The sequence below is a fragment of the Malurus melanocephalus genome, unplaced genomic scaffold, assembly GCF_030028575.1.
Source record: "Malurus melanocephalus ecotype Western Australia unplaced genomic scaffold, MMel_1.1 scaffold_208, whole genome shotgun sequence".
NCBI lineage: Eukaryota > Metazoa > Chordata > Aves > Passeriformes > Maluridae > Malurus > Malurus melanocephalus.
The window spans coordinates 760,456-774,817 of record NW_026623440.1 but is presented as its reverse complement, the minus strand read 5'-3'; the positions used below and the strand labels follow the sequence as shown (position 1 = coordinate 774,817).

The following is a 14,362-nucleotide window of genomic DNA, read 5'->3' as shown; positions in this document are numbered from 1 at the left end:
GGGAATATAGCAGAGCAATACAAGGTTCTTCAATAGCATTTGTCATCTTTATGTGCAACTCTCTACACGACTGTRTTGCAAATCATTTACTTAAAAGCAAAATCTAAATTTGTCCTTGAAGAATCCCTTGAACAGTAGGGAATGTYGCATAATTTTAGAGGCATATGTGACAAGCCTGGCCTAGCCTTATGGAAAATATGCTTCTTGGACATGTAGAGCTTTAATCTTYAGAAGTTAATTAGATTCTCTGAAACTTAATGCATATGAAGTAGAGTGGTATAGTTCAGGCAATCCGTTTTACTTCCATGTTATAAAAATAGTAGCTTCTTATGTGAACTTTACAATAAACTGAGCAACTTTTAAAAACCATATGAGAAATATTGATGATATCAATGTAGCTTGGAAATTCACTTGACTGTACTGTAAGAAGTCAATATCCCACTGAGGTCCAATGCCACAAAAACAATAATGTGGGTTGAGTTTAGAAACTTAGAATCCATCCAGTGAGTAGAGAAGTGTTGATGTAATCTCTCACAATTCTGTATGTTGTCTACTTAACAATCACAGTGAATAGGAATGTGTCAACAAAAAAAAAAAAAAAAAAAAAAAAAAAAAAAAAAAAAAAAAAAAAAAAAAAAAAGAAAAAGAAAATTCCATCCTGGTCTGGCAAAACAGCTACTTTGGGTTATTTTTATAACTATAAGCAGTAACAACTCTCTGTGGTATGCCAACCCTGGAGAGAATAGTGGAGTCCAATTAGCCTTAAAAACAAGCAGAAATGTTGGAACAAAGGAGGATCCTTGCTGTTAATACAGCTTCAGAGTGAGTTTTGGTGGTGGTGGATTTTTCAGAACTTTTTTCCACTATTACAAGTCAGCATTTTAGGCTGCAGATCAAATCAACTACCTTGTCAGGTCAGCATTGTCCATGGACTGATCCTGAGCATTCTTGCTCTTGGAGGGCTACAGGAATGAGCATGTTCTCTTTTTAAAAATTTACTATTAATTCTGCCTACTGCCTTTATACTAATATCTTTACAGGGTAATCATACCAATAACCTTTTCTACTAACCAATGCAACACTGTCAAAATCACTTGGTGGTTGTGCTATCAGCATGCTCTGAGTTGAACAGCACTGGTAAAAGGAGCCAYTCTAGGCCCTGAGAAACTTTACAACTTACAAAAATACAGGTGTTTGTTATAGGCTGCTGGAGAAGTGGTCAGTTTTATTATAAAGTTGTGCAAATACAAATATTTGACCACCATACCCAGAAATATTCTCATGGGGCAGTTTGAAGCAGCTCTTAATCTAGACTAGAGCCTTTTCAGATACAACTTTCTTTGTTATTTATTTTTTTTTTTTGCATTGAAAATATTTGTGGAGGCAAAATTCTTATTCCAACTTGAAACTCATTTTGCTTGTTTCCTTTGTATAGATCATTAGTGACTACTCTTTGTCAAGTCTGTAAAATCCCTGAATTGAATTACTTACGTAAACTCTAAAAAATCTCAGTGACTTGGCACAGACCTAAAATTAATTCTAATTCTGCTATATTGTTGTCTTAATCTTGTTTATGACATGTTTTTAATGTAGTGTTATCAGGGGCTATAGTTACTCCTGTCATTAACTAAGGTATTAAATAAGCTTGGGCCTTAAACAGATCCTACATACTTAGAGAGATTTGGTAATTCGTGCTTATTGCTGCAGTTTTACTGCTTTCAGCCTCTTTTTTTTTTTATTGTGTGCTGCCAAGACTGAATACGTATGCCTGTATCTTGGGAAAGATTTTTGAGCATCAAAATGCATTTTTTGAAAGCTATTAATACACTCAGTTAAACTTTTAACTTGTCAACCAATGACAGTGTCCCCTGATTATACTTCAAAATTAGCAGACAATGAATAACTCCTCTACTCCAATTAATTCAGCTCTCTAACTCCTGTCACTTATTTTTTAGATATTTAAGCTTGATAATGTCCTTTCTTTCCATTATTGAACTGATTCAAACAACTTGTTTTCAAAATACACAGTCCACATACTCTCTGTTTATTTTTTCTGATTATTTACTGATTGGCTATATCTTACTTTACAAATAGAAACCAACTCGCAGCATTTACCATCAGTAGATATAAACTATTGATAATAGTTTCAGGCAATTTAGCATAAAATGAGAAGCAAGAATCCTTCAGCCTATCAGTTATGGGGAGAAAGCTTGTGACTATAAACTATTTTAAAGATTGCCATGATGGMATGTCAGACATGTGCTGCACTTCCTCCAGGACAGCCGGGCTCCTCCAGTTTAACATCCTCATGATCTCTCCCTCTGCCGTTTCCCTGGAAACACAGCAGTGGGGTGTCACGGGCTTCAGCCRTGTCCTGCCAAAGCTCCCAGTGCTTCCAGCAGCCTGAGCTTTCCCACTGCCCCTCTGACACAGCAATGAGAGATTATTTCCATTAACATTTCCCCACATCAGTTGGCATTCCACTGTGTACATGTTTATGATGATTCTGATTAGGGCAGTCATGGAACGTGTCAGAGTACAGTCAATTTTATAAAACCTGGTTCAGGTGTAGTCTAACAACGTAGATTGTTCTGGCAGTGCTACAGAGAGGGATGGTTCTAACAGGAGCTTGCATAGTGCCTTGGCTGATCTTCAGAGATCAAACGAAAGCAGAAATTAAAAATAAAGAAATAACCCCCTACAACCCACACATGGAAAACGGAGAAGAATCCAGTTGAATCAGAAACGTGAGAGGTTAATAAAGGAGGTTAAAGATAAATTAAAAAAATAAAATGAAAGGTTGACAAGAGTAAATGTTTTGTGGCCGTGCCTAAAATGTCCTGGAGGCAGTGTTCTGCAGAGCATCTGGCTGCTATTGCTATCCAGCAATCCAGACTGAGACTTACAGCATTTAAAAAGGTTTTAAAAGGTTAATTAGTTTTGTAGAGCTAAAAAGATTGTGAAGTACATGCTTAGTGTATRAATACCTGAAGGAACAAAAAATGTTCAATATTTAAAGAAATACATAATCTAACAGAGAAAGGCAAAGTAAGAACAAATGGCTGAAAGTTAGGCCAGATAAATATCAACTTGAAATAGTGTGTGTGTGTGTGGGGGGGGGGGTTAATTTTTTTTTTTTTTTAAGTAGGGCGCTAAACCAACTTTTCTGGAAGCTAAGGTTGATCCAGGTGGCAGCAAAGATATAAAGGTGAGTGATTGATGTGTTAGTAACCATGGAAAAGTCTAAGGATGGTCATGTATAGGACCCACACGAYCGTTCCCTCCCAAAAGGTGGTGGGATCAATAGTTCAGCGGAAGCACCTCTACACCAACACCCACAGCATGGACAACAAACCAGGGAGCTGGAAGCTACTGCACAGCAGGAAAACGATTGCATAGTTGCCATCACAGAAACGTGGTGGGAGGACTGGCACAATTGGAGTGCTGCAGTGGATGGGCAGAAACTCTTCAGAAGGAATAGGAGAGGTGGTAGGTGATGTGCTGCTTGGAGGCTGCCTTGGCACAGCAAGCACAAAATGATGGAGTTTGCAATTCTCAGAAAGTAAGGAGGAAGGTCAGCAGAACAGACACSTTGAACTTCTTTTTAAGAGCCTGTTTACAAAGTCCCCTGGGGGGAAGTCCTGAAGAATAAAGGAGTCCAGGAAAGCTGGACTTTCTTCAAGAAGGAAATTTTAAAGGCACAGGAGAAGGGCTGGCAGTCCCCATGYGCCAAAAGATGAGCCAGTGAGGAAGAACTTGCCTGGCAAAACTGTCTACTCCTGGCTTGGATGGATGTAGTGGTTTAATAAACAGTCTGTAAAATATACAACTAGATCAGAAAATCCTTGTATTTATTTCATCATAYGTGCAGCTTAATAGTTGAAATTGTTTATTTACTGGAGAAGTACTGGGAAATTGTACAGAATTCCCGCAGATTATATTACAGATGCTGATTTCATTTTATTGACAGTTTTTTTCAAACTGGAAAGTGAGTGAAAGTATTATTGCTACTGATTTTAATWTGAGCAAAACCAGGCTCTAGATTTTAATTCATTGTATTTTGCTTTCCTGATTAATACGTCTGTATTTCTGTGCTCTTTGCATTCATTATTTGCTGTGAGGAAATTGCGAATTTTTATTAGTATGAATTTTGTTTATTAATACTGCCCATTCTCAATTGTTTCCTTTATTGGTAAATAGATCCTGGATGATATCTTKCTTTCTGACTCATAAAGCTGACTCTCCTATTTAGAAACTAGTTTTATATGCAATATAAAGTTGTATTRCTCAATGTATAGATACAATATAAATGGGGAAGTTCTTTTACAAGCTRAGAGGATGCAGACTTGTAGAACAGAGGTTTAAGCTGAAGCAGGGAGTAACATAAACTGAAGGAGAATTTRGACTGTCACAAAATTCCAGAAGAAACACCATAAAACACATTTACAATGCAAGATTGCTCCACTTTGAAARCAGAGAAAATAGCTTCCCAGTGAAGTGCATTGAAACAAGCCTGTGAATTCCCAGCCTTTGAGAATGTTTCAGGCTAGCCAGTGGTAAAAACTGAGTATCACGTGCCACTTTTTCTATTTATCAGTAATCCTGCCTTTATCCAGGGGAGTGGTTTAAGATATATTTCACATGCCCTTTGCAATTCTCAGTTCACTCACTGAACAAGGGACTAAGTGAACAGAAACATCACCAAGTTTCTATTATGGTATCAAATCCTTACAATAAGGAAATGTAAATAATTAGTATGTCAAAAGGTATTTAAGAATGTATCAAAGGGCTGGAGCTTATATATTGAACCAGAGAAAGAGATTTTCTAGAATATAAATATTTATTTAAACTACTAGAATAATTTCCGTAGTGCTCAAGTTTTAAATCTCTATAATGAGTAAATAACCAAAATAATAAGTCTGAGTAAGATTCATGAGTAAAAATACAGATAAGTAAGTGTATTTCCTGCTTCCAATTAGATTTTCTATGATTAAAAGAATGTTGAGGTTTTAWAGATATTTTAGAACATTGAATGTACTCAATGTTCAAACATCTAAGAGTCTTTTTGAAGGGGTTAAACTTTAATTTTGTATTTTGTATTCCATTTGCAATAAGTGAAAGGAATTGGAAGCTTTATACAGGTAAGACTTTAAAATTTAATTAAATAGTGTGGAGTTGTGAWTTTTTTTTTCAGTTACCGAAGGTAATTACATAAATTTAAATCATCTTCTGTTCCCTTGAGAAAGGTTTCAACTTCTAATAGCAAAATCTTAGCAGCATTTTATTTTGCATTGTTCTGAGAAATCTTGCATTTCATTCCTGCTTTCTCTGCAGGTCAGATTTGTCCTGCCTATCCCTTCTCCTCCCACTGTGAGGAATATATTCTGTTCTCCCCAGAATGCATTTGCTCACACACATGATCATTTACAGAAAAGAATCCAAAATTTAACTGCCTGCTTCAGCAATACAGCATCTGTCATTTAAACCATCTCTTTATCCCTTTTTATGAATATTTTAATGCCAAGAATATAAGCACACTTCGCTGCTATTTCCATGGAAACCTGAAGAGGGACTTGAAATGAATGCAGTGGAAAACAGAAGTTGGAGGAGAAGGCATCTTGGGCTCTCTCTCTGTGCTTAGGACAGGTTCAGGAGTCATTYGACCAGAATTATTCTCTGTTATAACTGGATAAAAAATTAATTACAGTATTTCTGACCTAAAGTTTAAATGCTRAGTTGAAAATACAGAAGCAGTACTCAACCCAAAATAGAGCCCTTTCCCTTTTAATGGATTGAATAGAGAATCATTCTACACTCTCTTRAGAAATCCAAGAAATGGACAAGTGATAAGCAGCCTTGCAAATAAATGAAATCCCTTTCAGCCTGCAAAAGTTGCTAACTTGCTTAGGTTTTTTTCTTGTTTCCTCTGGTATRAGTAATTCTCAGAATGTCTCCTTCTTGATTTAATCCTAGATCCATTAATTAAGAGTCCTCCAACCAGACAACAGTTAYTTTACAGAGACAACACTAAAAGTTGATTTGTTGCAAAAGACAGCAGGCAGCCTGCCAGGGCTAATGCACTGCCACTCACATGGAGTAAACATCTCAAAAAAAAGTTAGTWTGACTTGTAGTTCTGTAATAACAGAAAAGATCAATTGCTCAAACAGTTTGCGTTTTTTTCTTTCCCTGTTGCTCTATTCTGTTATCCAGCCTGTCATTGCTCTACCAGCACTTCCTGTGATTCCCCTTGTGATCTCCTACGAACCAATTCAAGCCACATGGTAATGTTTTTGAAATAAGCCAATAATGCTGTTTCTATTGTCTCCTGAGAGCAGGAGAGTCCCAGGAGACACTTCCTTGTGTAACTTAATTAGTCTCAGCACATCTAACACCCCTCTTGATCTCAGTTATCAATTTCAGTTGGATGATTATTAGATAGCAAGTTAAAATAAATAATGTGATATACTTAGATGTACAGAATCCCAGAGTTTAAGGGAAAAAAAATCCAGTCTACCTGAAACTCACAGCCACAATGAGTAATAAAATTTGGTGATGCATGTACAAAGGCACAWAGGCTACTATCTTGTAGTACTGCAAATTCTAGGATTAGTGTAAAGAAGCACAAGASCTTTTCTCCAGTGTGGGAGAGAAGGAATTTGGAATAATCAGTAGGATCAAGTAGCCACAGCCAAGATTCTTTGTCAGATGCCTGATACAACACACACTTAAATACACCAAAATGACTGACTCTTACTGTACCAGACCAGACATGAGAGAGCTGGGGACAAAAGACAATAATTCGACCCTTCTACAAATGGTAAAATGTACGGTGATTTTTAAAAAAATGGTTCATTTGCAGGGGAAAAAATATTTTCAACCGTGATTTTAAAAATCCACAATTAAGAATTTCATAATTTTAACAAGATCTTAATATTTGGCACAGCCCTTGTCTCAGAGATGCTGGGAAACCTAATTCCTTTGTAAGTTTGAATTATTTTAAACTGTGCTAATATGAATGGTATGAATGATTATTATGGAGATCTGATCAGCCTCTAATGGTACAAAATTACATAAGCACTGTTTCTCATCTGGAACGTACCAGCCAGAGGAGGAAAGAGCACTGGGAGAGTGAGAAGATTGGGAGTAAATTTACATTGTGAAGCACAGTGGGTTGAGGATGAGGTGGAGAGGCATCTAAATAATCTGGTGAAATCAAATTATCAAGAGTTAATAAATGGCACAATATTGTAATCTTATTTTGATTCAGACTTTATATTGATGATGGTTTTTTCCATAGGTTTTATGTATTTTTCAATGAATGCAATGATTTTTCTATGATTAATGGGGGCCCACATGATAAATAACACTGTCAACTGCAGAAACGCTGGCATCATCTCTTGCAGAGGGAGGAAAATGTGAAGTGAATGGAACATAGGATTACAGGAAAACAAAGTTAAAAAGGCTAAAGCAATGGATTTCTCCTGAAAAACTGTACTAGAACCTGGCACAGGTCCATGTTCCTTTTTAGTTCCAAATGTGTTTATTAAATGAAAATTTTCTTAGGTAATCCCACATTCTTCCTTACTTTTCTCAAAGGGACCTAATTTGGGATTCAGTTATTTGATTTGTAGTAGGTCTGATTATTCAGAGCTACACCAAATATCACTTATAGCTTAAAAAACCTATTCAACTTTGTTTAAAGAATTAGTAGATGTGCTGAAAACTTATGTTCTAGTAAATTAGATTGGGTGTCTAGAATTACTGGTTCCTTCTAACTATAATTTCTCATTGTATAGATTGTTTCATTTCCTATTTATAAGTTCCTTTCAACAGCACCTCTTGATCTGACAACATGCTGTGGAAACAAATGTAGTCAATGAAATATTCAGATACAATAATTATAAGCTTGAGAGGAAACCAGTAATTCTGTTTTTTGAGCAGCTCATAAATAGCAAGTCTGTAGTAAAGCATGAGTCTATAAATTGAGTCGTGACTCTAAAGACAAATATTGACTAGCATGTGACATTGTCCATCTTGCAAGCTGAATGAGACAGATTCAGTGAAGGAAAAATGTGTTCCTGTAACCTGAGACCACAATGCTGGGTTGTTTGGGGATTTTTAAAAATACAATCTTGATCAACCCAAATTATTTTTACTTCTTTGTCTGCAGTCCAAGATTAGAATTTCCATCTCAAATATGGGAAATTTTTTTTTTCAGCATATATTACCATTTCTTTCAGCWTATATTACCATTTCTTTCATTCTCCAGTTGCTCTAGAATCACTTCATAGAAATTTTCTCTTGAAACTGATTTGAGCTAAATTCCAATAACATTGCTTAAAACCAGAATTTATTGAAAGTAAAGACAAGATTCTCCATGATGCTAAATATACTGGTTTTGTACTTTTAATACTTTTCTCAGTTTATGAAAAAAAGGCCAAGATCAGACTCAGATTTAGACCCTCTATCTGAGGCTGCTTTGCAGTTTTCCCTTCTGCTTTCTTCCTCTTGCCTTTTCATTCTTGACCTTGAACACTAACCTTTGTGCCCCTCAGCCTTTATGTTTCTTCCAGGTTAGTAGGAGGCAACCTCAGAACCCCCACGATGGGAAGAACTTTGATAAAATTCCAGGCAAGTGTGCTAAAAATAGCCACTTGCTCCTGCTACCCTAATCTTGCAACAGGGATGAGCTACAAAGGGAATGCAGCTGTTGTTGCCATAAGAGCTCTTGCTGTGCTAAACTCTGTAAGCATCTTACCTAAAGTATCTTCAAAGGTGCAATCAAACATTTTGATGTTTAGAAGTCAGTGCTTCTGAAAGAATTTAAGTTGCCTAAGCTGTGAGGGCAAAATGCATCCTTCTCCAGATGTCCCACAGTCTGAGAAATGGTCTCAGGGTTTGTGGGAATATTTTTTTCCCTGCAGTGAATTTCTCAGTATAAAGGGCCATTTCTCTTTTCTGGTGTATAATACGCCACTTTTATTCTTCAGATACTACTGAAACGACTGGCCAACTTTTTCTGATGAAAACTGGTTCAGCATCAATGTGGGCCAGTTTTCGTTCTTTCTTTTTTCTATGTCTAAGAGAAAATGTAATTATCTTACTGTCATTCACACACTCCAGCATTGGACAATGCAAATTACAAGAGGTCAGTTCTTCCAGTGCCAAGAGCCTTTACCTATCCTTCAATGAGAAACACTCACTGCTTCAAATGATGGTGAAGTGTGTGAAACAAACTTTCTCTAAACTGGGCAAGACTAATGGGAGAGGAACAATTGCCTGGGAACAGAAGCAATTTTACATGGATTATGTAAAGGAGAASTTTTCACAAACAGGGAAATAAACAAGTGATTTCTCCCCAAGGATGAGCTGTTCTGACAGCCAAAACACACAAACCAGCTGTACTAGGTCACAGCCAGTACCTGCTGCAGTCTGTGTCTGACTGTGGGCAACAACGGACATTTAGGCAGAATATGGGAACAAATCAAGCATACACTGATATATCCTGCAATTTACCCTCCCAGGTAACTGAAGAGCAGATTGCATCAAAATCTTTCTGTCTAAGTGCCCTTTTAATTTAATTGCTTCTTGAACCCAATTACACTTTTCTGACTTTCACTATTCTCATGATTCTCTAATGTCTCACAACAGAGTTTTACATTTAATTATGCACTGTATGGAAGGAATACTTGTCTATTATCAGATAAATGAATTTTATGTTTCTTACTTYCTGTATTCTAAGAACTTGTGCAACTGTTTTGTGATTTCCAAACTGATTAGAACTGATTAGCAGCTCTTTCTGCTCTTTATGGYTTCAAACATGCAGCAAAACTACATTAAATGAATCTTTGAATAGGCCCAATTAAGGTTGGTATTTTTTCTACTGATAAGGAGTTTTATACATCAAAACAGTCTTCTTTTACATTTTTTTTTTTTGCCAAATCTTGTAGTGGTTCATGAAAGCCGAATTATATTTAACAAGCAGGTTAGTGTTCCTCTTTTAATATAGGTGCTATATTGACATCGTTATATCCGAGTTATCCTGAGCTTCTTCTGTTTTGTTTATGATGTCAGGATTTCCTGCAGTGGTTTTAGACCATTGTAACAAATTGTTTGGGTGATGAGATAATGAGTTTGTCTGCTTGTAGAGTAAATTAAGCTGCTAAGTGACTTAAGAACACTTAGTGAATTCACAGTGGGACTTACCCTAATATGCCACCCCTTCTAATTCTGACAGTTTAGAAATCCCAACATTTTCCAGGAAAACTTTGGGATCCTAAAATTGGGAAGAAAAGGTTTGAAAACCAAAACTATTTTGTCTAGACAATCCATTTTGCTTACCCTGTCCCTTATGGGAGAGGCCAAGGCTAGGAACAGGTATATTCAAGACAACCCAGATAGAGTGTTWTATCCCAGTTTAATCCTGTCTCAGTGCAGTTCTTAATTTCTGTGAGAGATATTGGATTAACTCTATTTACTTCTCTTGAACAGTTTCTTCTTTTTGATTTTTAGATGAAAGATATTTTTTAAAACTCATTAAATTATTGTAATTTTTCCCATTTASATCCACAGCCACCTGAGCCTATACATTCTTGTAGGAACAAAGGATGAATCAGGCAATAGTTTTGCATGCCTCTCTTACCCAGCACTCAAGCAGGACTGCCTGACTGCTACACAGGAAGGACACTTCAACTCGCACTTCAATGTAGTCCTTTCTACAAGCAAAGAGTGTCTCTTTGTATTTATCCAAGCTATCTCTTGCTTTCTATATTATTGTTTGTGAAATTATTCTGTTTTTCCTCTGCCTTTATYCAAGCATAGTTTGAATTCCTGAATTGCTTTGACTATGACTGTCCTGGACAATGGCATTTCCTTCATTTATTTTGGAGACTATCCTTATTTCAGAATGGATTCAATTTTTTTTCTGTCTAGTGAGGAAAAAACATCCAATGATTCAATTACCTTTTTACCCCACTACCCCTTCTTCAAATACTTTTGCTTCATCTGCTTTCTTCAGAAGGTCTGAAGTCATGGATCTCTAAAGAAGATATTTGAAACAGAGAATTTCGTGCCATTTTGTGAAATAGCTCATAGCTACCAGCATATGCTAAATGTCAGCCACTATTGCAAGGAAAGCCTCTACAGGAAAATAGCAACAGCTTCAACTGGCTCTTCCAAGATTTACTGACATTTAAAGATTTTCGAACTTTTATGGAAAGCAAATATTACTATTCCTGCACAAATTTTATTTATTTTTTTTATGGCTTATACAAGATACATTTTATTTAGTTTAGTTAAGGTTTTCAAATCCCCAAATGTCTACCAGTTTTAAAATAATAATGAAAGAGAAATAATGACTGAAAGATGAAGTTCTTAAGCATTTAACACAAATGACAGTTAATTCTCTTGTTTGTGACAGTTTCTCCATTATTTTTCATGTTCAATTTCAAAGCTCTCTCAGCTGTGACTAGAAAGCTTTAATGTGAAATCTGTAAGGAAATACTACATTACAAATTGGCTCTATTTACCAATTCTGTTTTTTAAAATTACTTTTTATCTTGATAAACTTTTGAAATTCTTATTTGTTCAGAACTCTTTCCTGCGAAGCACACCTCTACTGTTCCAGAGAAAGACCAGGGATGTTTGTGTGTCTGCAAAGTACTGGAAGCATAAAAGCAGCCATCTGTTCCTTAGCATGTTCTTTCCCTTAAGCAACCAATTCCTTGTTCTTATGCTCAGAGAAGAATTTGCAATTAGCCCCCAACAAGGCCATCCAGATAAGGCATTGGCATTATCTTGTTTATAYCCCAGCTTGTGTATAATTATACAGTTACAGCAGCACATATTTTCTSATCACCTGGCTGTAGACCCCCTGTAGGATTCCAGAACTGCAGAGAAGAATACGTATCACTATTTCACTATGCATTTTATTACACCTTTGGGAGTCATACAACAATATATTCTATTTTCATTATAAYAAGCAATAGCCCTTTCAAGTTCACTTTCCATATGATACATCAAGTAGTTTTACAGTATTGTCAAAACCAGAAATGAGCCTGTTATGCTGGGAGTATATGAGTGGATGTATAACATAGTTTTAGTGCCAGCCTTGACCTTAGAACTTCTTTTATTTCTTACAATATGTCAAGAAATCATCAGGGATGAGGAGACAGAGGAGCCCTAGGGAGAAGGACTCATGGATGCTGGTGGGTGTGAGCTGGACTTCAACTGGCCCCTGTTGTGTGCACCGGGGCCGAGAGACCCCTGTGTGCTGGGCTGAACCCCCAGGGTGGGCAGCAGGAGAAGAGGGGATTTGGGCCCCTCTGCCCCATTCAGGTGAGACCCCACCTCCAGAGCTGAATGCAGCCCTGGGATCCCAGCACAGGAAGAACATAGAACTGTTGGTGTAATATTGCCTGCATCATTGTTGGAAATGATTCTTGATTAGCTTACTTGCATTTTAACTGAAAGAAATGGTATTTAATTTAGTTAAGGATTTTATGACTTTCAGATATTGAGCCAATATTATAATATTGSATTGAAGAAGAAATTTCTTAGGCGTCAAGATCACCAATTTACTGATTTTTTTCTTTACCTCACACAAGAGATCACCAAGGTCACAATAATTTTAAACTGTCTGTCCTCTTGTATGTTAATAACATTTCACAATTTATGGAAAGGTTTTAACTCTCTGCTTTTGTCCTTGGATTACAGACTCCAGTGGTGGATTTGGTAGTAGAGGGACAGTGTTATGATTCACTACAAAATACAGTAATAAGCACAAACCTCTTAAAATGCAATATCCTGTTGGCATGATTGTTTTGAGAGTTGGCCAAAAACCTATATTAGCTTTAGAAGATTTTTTTTCAGACTATTAGCAGCAAAAGCATATTGACTGAGATAAAAATTTTTTAGTTTTATTATCAGTTACAAAATCAGGAAAGGAAAGCCTGAGTATTTGAAAACAGATCTATGACGTTTTTAGGGGATTATCTGTCGTGTCAGTATTTGCATTGTGGAAATAAAAAATACATGCTTAAATGTATTTTTAAAGCTATGTTTTTTACACTTATATATCTGTCCATACATAAAGTAGGCTGGAGCATCAGATGACTCCATCTTCCAATGAAAGAACTAAACAAACAGCTCCCACCAGCAGAACTGTCCAACTTAGCTTGTATTTCAGAGTGCCTTAAGAGGCTCATGAGTCAGTTTTGCCCCTGGCTGCCAAGGCAGTGCCAGCCCTTCTGGTGCACCCTGTGCTCCAGGGCCTTTGGAAATGACCAGGAACTGCCACCAGCCTGTGGGTTTCATCAGTAAACACTGTAAACACACAGCTAAATCAATGCCTTYGTGGAACTCAGAGAACAGACTATGCAATTCTGACCAAGTCAATACTYAGCAAATGAAAAGGAGTAATAACACAAACTGAGGAAAGTATAAGAGCTAATTTGAAAACCAGACTTATGTAAACCAGTCTGCTCCTATTTCAGCAACTATGACTTTTTAAAGGGTAATTTTTTCAGTATACTGCTTTAGTGTAACAATAATGATCAAATCTGTTGCAGATTTCCTTTGAAATTATAACAATACATTTTCACTCCCAAATAAAACAAAAAAGGTAAATTTAAAATAAATGGTATTTTCATATTACTTTTTGTGTAATAAACAGTAAATGATTATTCTCTGTTCATCTCATTAGTTGATTCTAGTGAAGTCAAGGGAAATGCAGTAAACACAACTGATACAAATTTCAGGAGAATTAGACYTAAAATACTTTATTTCTATAAAAAGCCAAAGTCATCCTCTCACCTCCATTGTTTGGTTCTTCCAAACTGGAGAAATGGCMAGAGTACTTCACAGTCAAACAACAAAAATGCTCCGACTCTGATTATTTTCATCCCCTCTTAACACAAGCCAGACAAACGGAACACATATATTTTTGCAAATAGTCTAGTAAACAAAATATACCCTTGGCTTTTCATATCCCAGATCCCTTCTGTTCACTTACCCTGGATCACTGCCTTGACTCATGATGTATGCATAACATTTTCACAAACCCAAACATGTTGGAAAACCTTGACCTTGCCAAAAATACCTGATTAAGATATTTTCTGTATCTAGTTTTGACAATACTTGAGTGATACCTCTTTCAATAATCTAGAATATTTTCCATTCAAAACATTACATCTGTTTACATCTATTTATGTGTAAGCACGCAATAAACTCAGATTCACAAGTGCCTGGTACCATGGACAGCTCCAGGTGCATCAGTGTTAAGTGTCACAGTGGCAGCAATAGCTCATGAACATTCAGGACGGCCGCTGATTTCTAATGGACCTCTCTGCTTTCAGTCTATAG

At 36.5% G+C, this 14,362-nt stretch overlaps 2 protein-coding genes across 2 annotated transcripts in view; one reads left to right on the top strand and one right to left on the bottom strand.

The window, feature by feature from the left end:
- RSPH14 (radial spoke head 14 homolog) overlaps positions 1-14,362 on the bottom strand; it is a 61,198-nt gene that overhangs the window by 39,264 nt on the left and 7,572 nt on the right. The gene's annotated exons all lie outside the window — the stretch shown is intronic.
- GNAZ (G protein subunit alpha z) overlaps positions 1-14,362 on the top strand; it is a 39,838-nt gene that overhangs the window by 23,220 nt on the left and 2,256 nt on the right. The window lies entirely within an intron of this gene.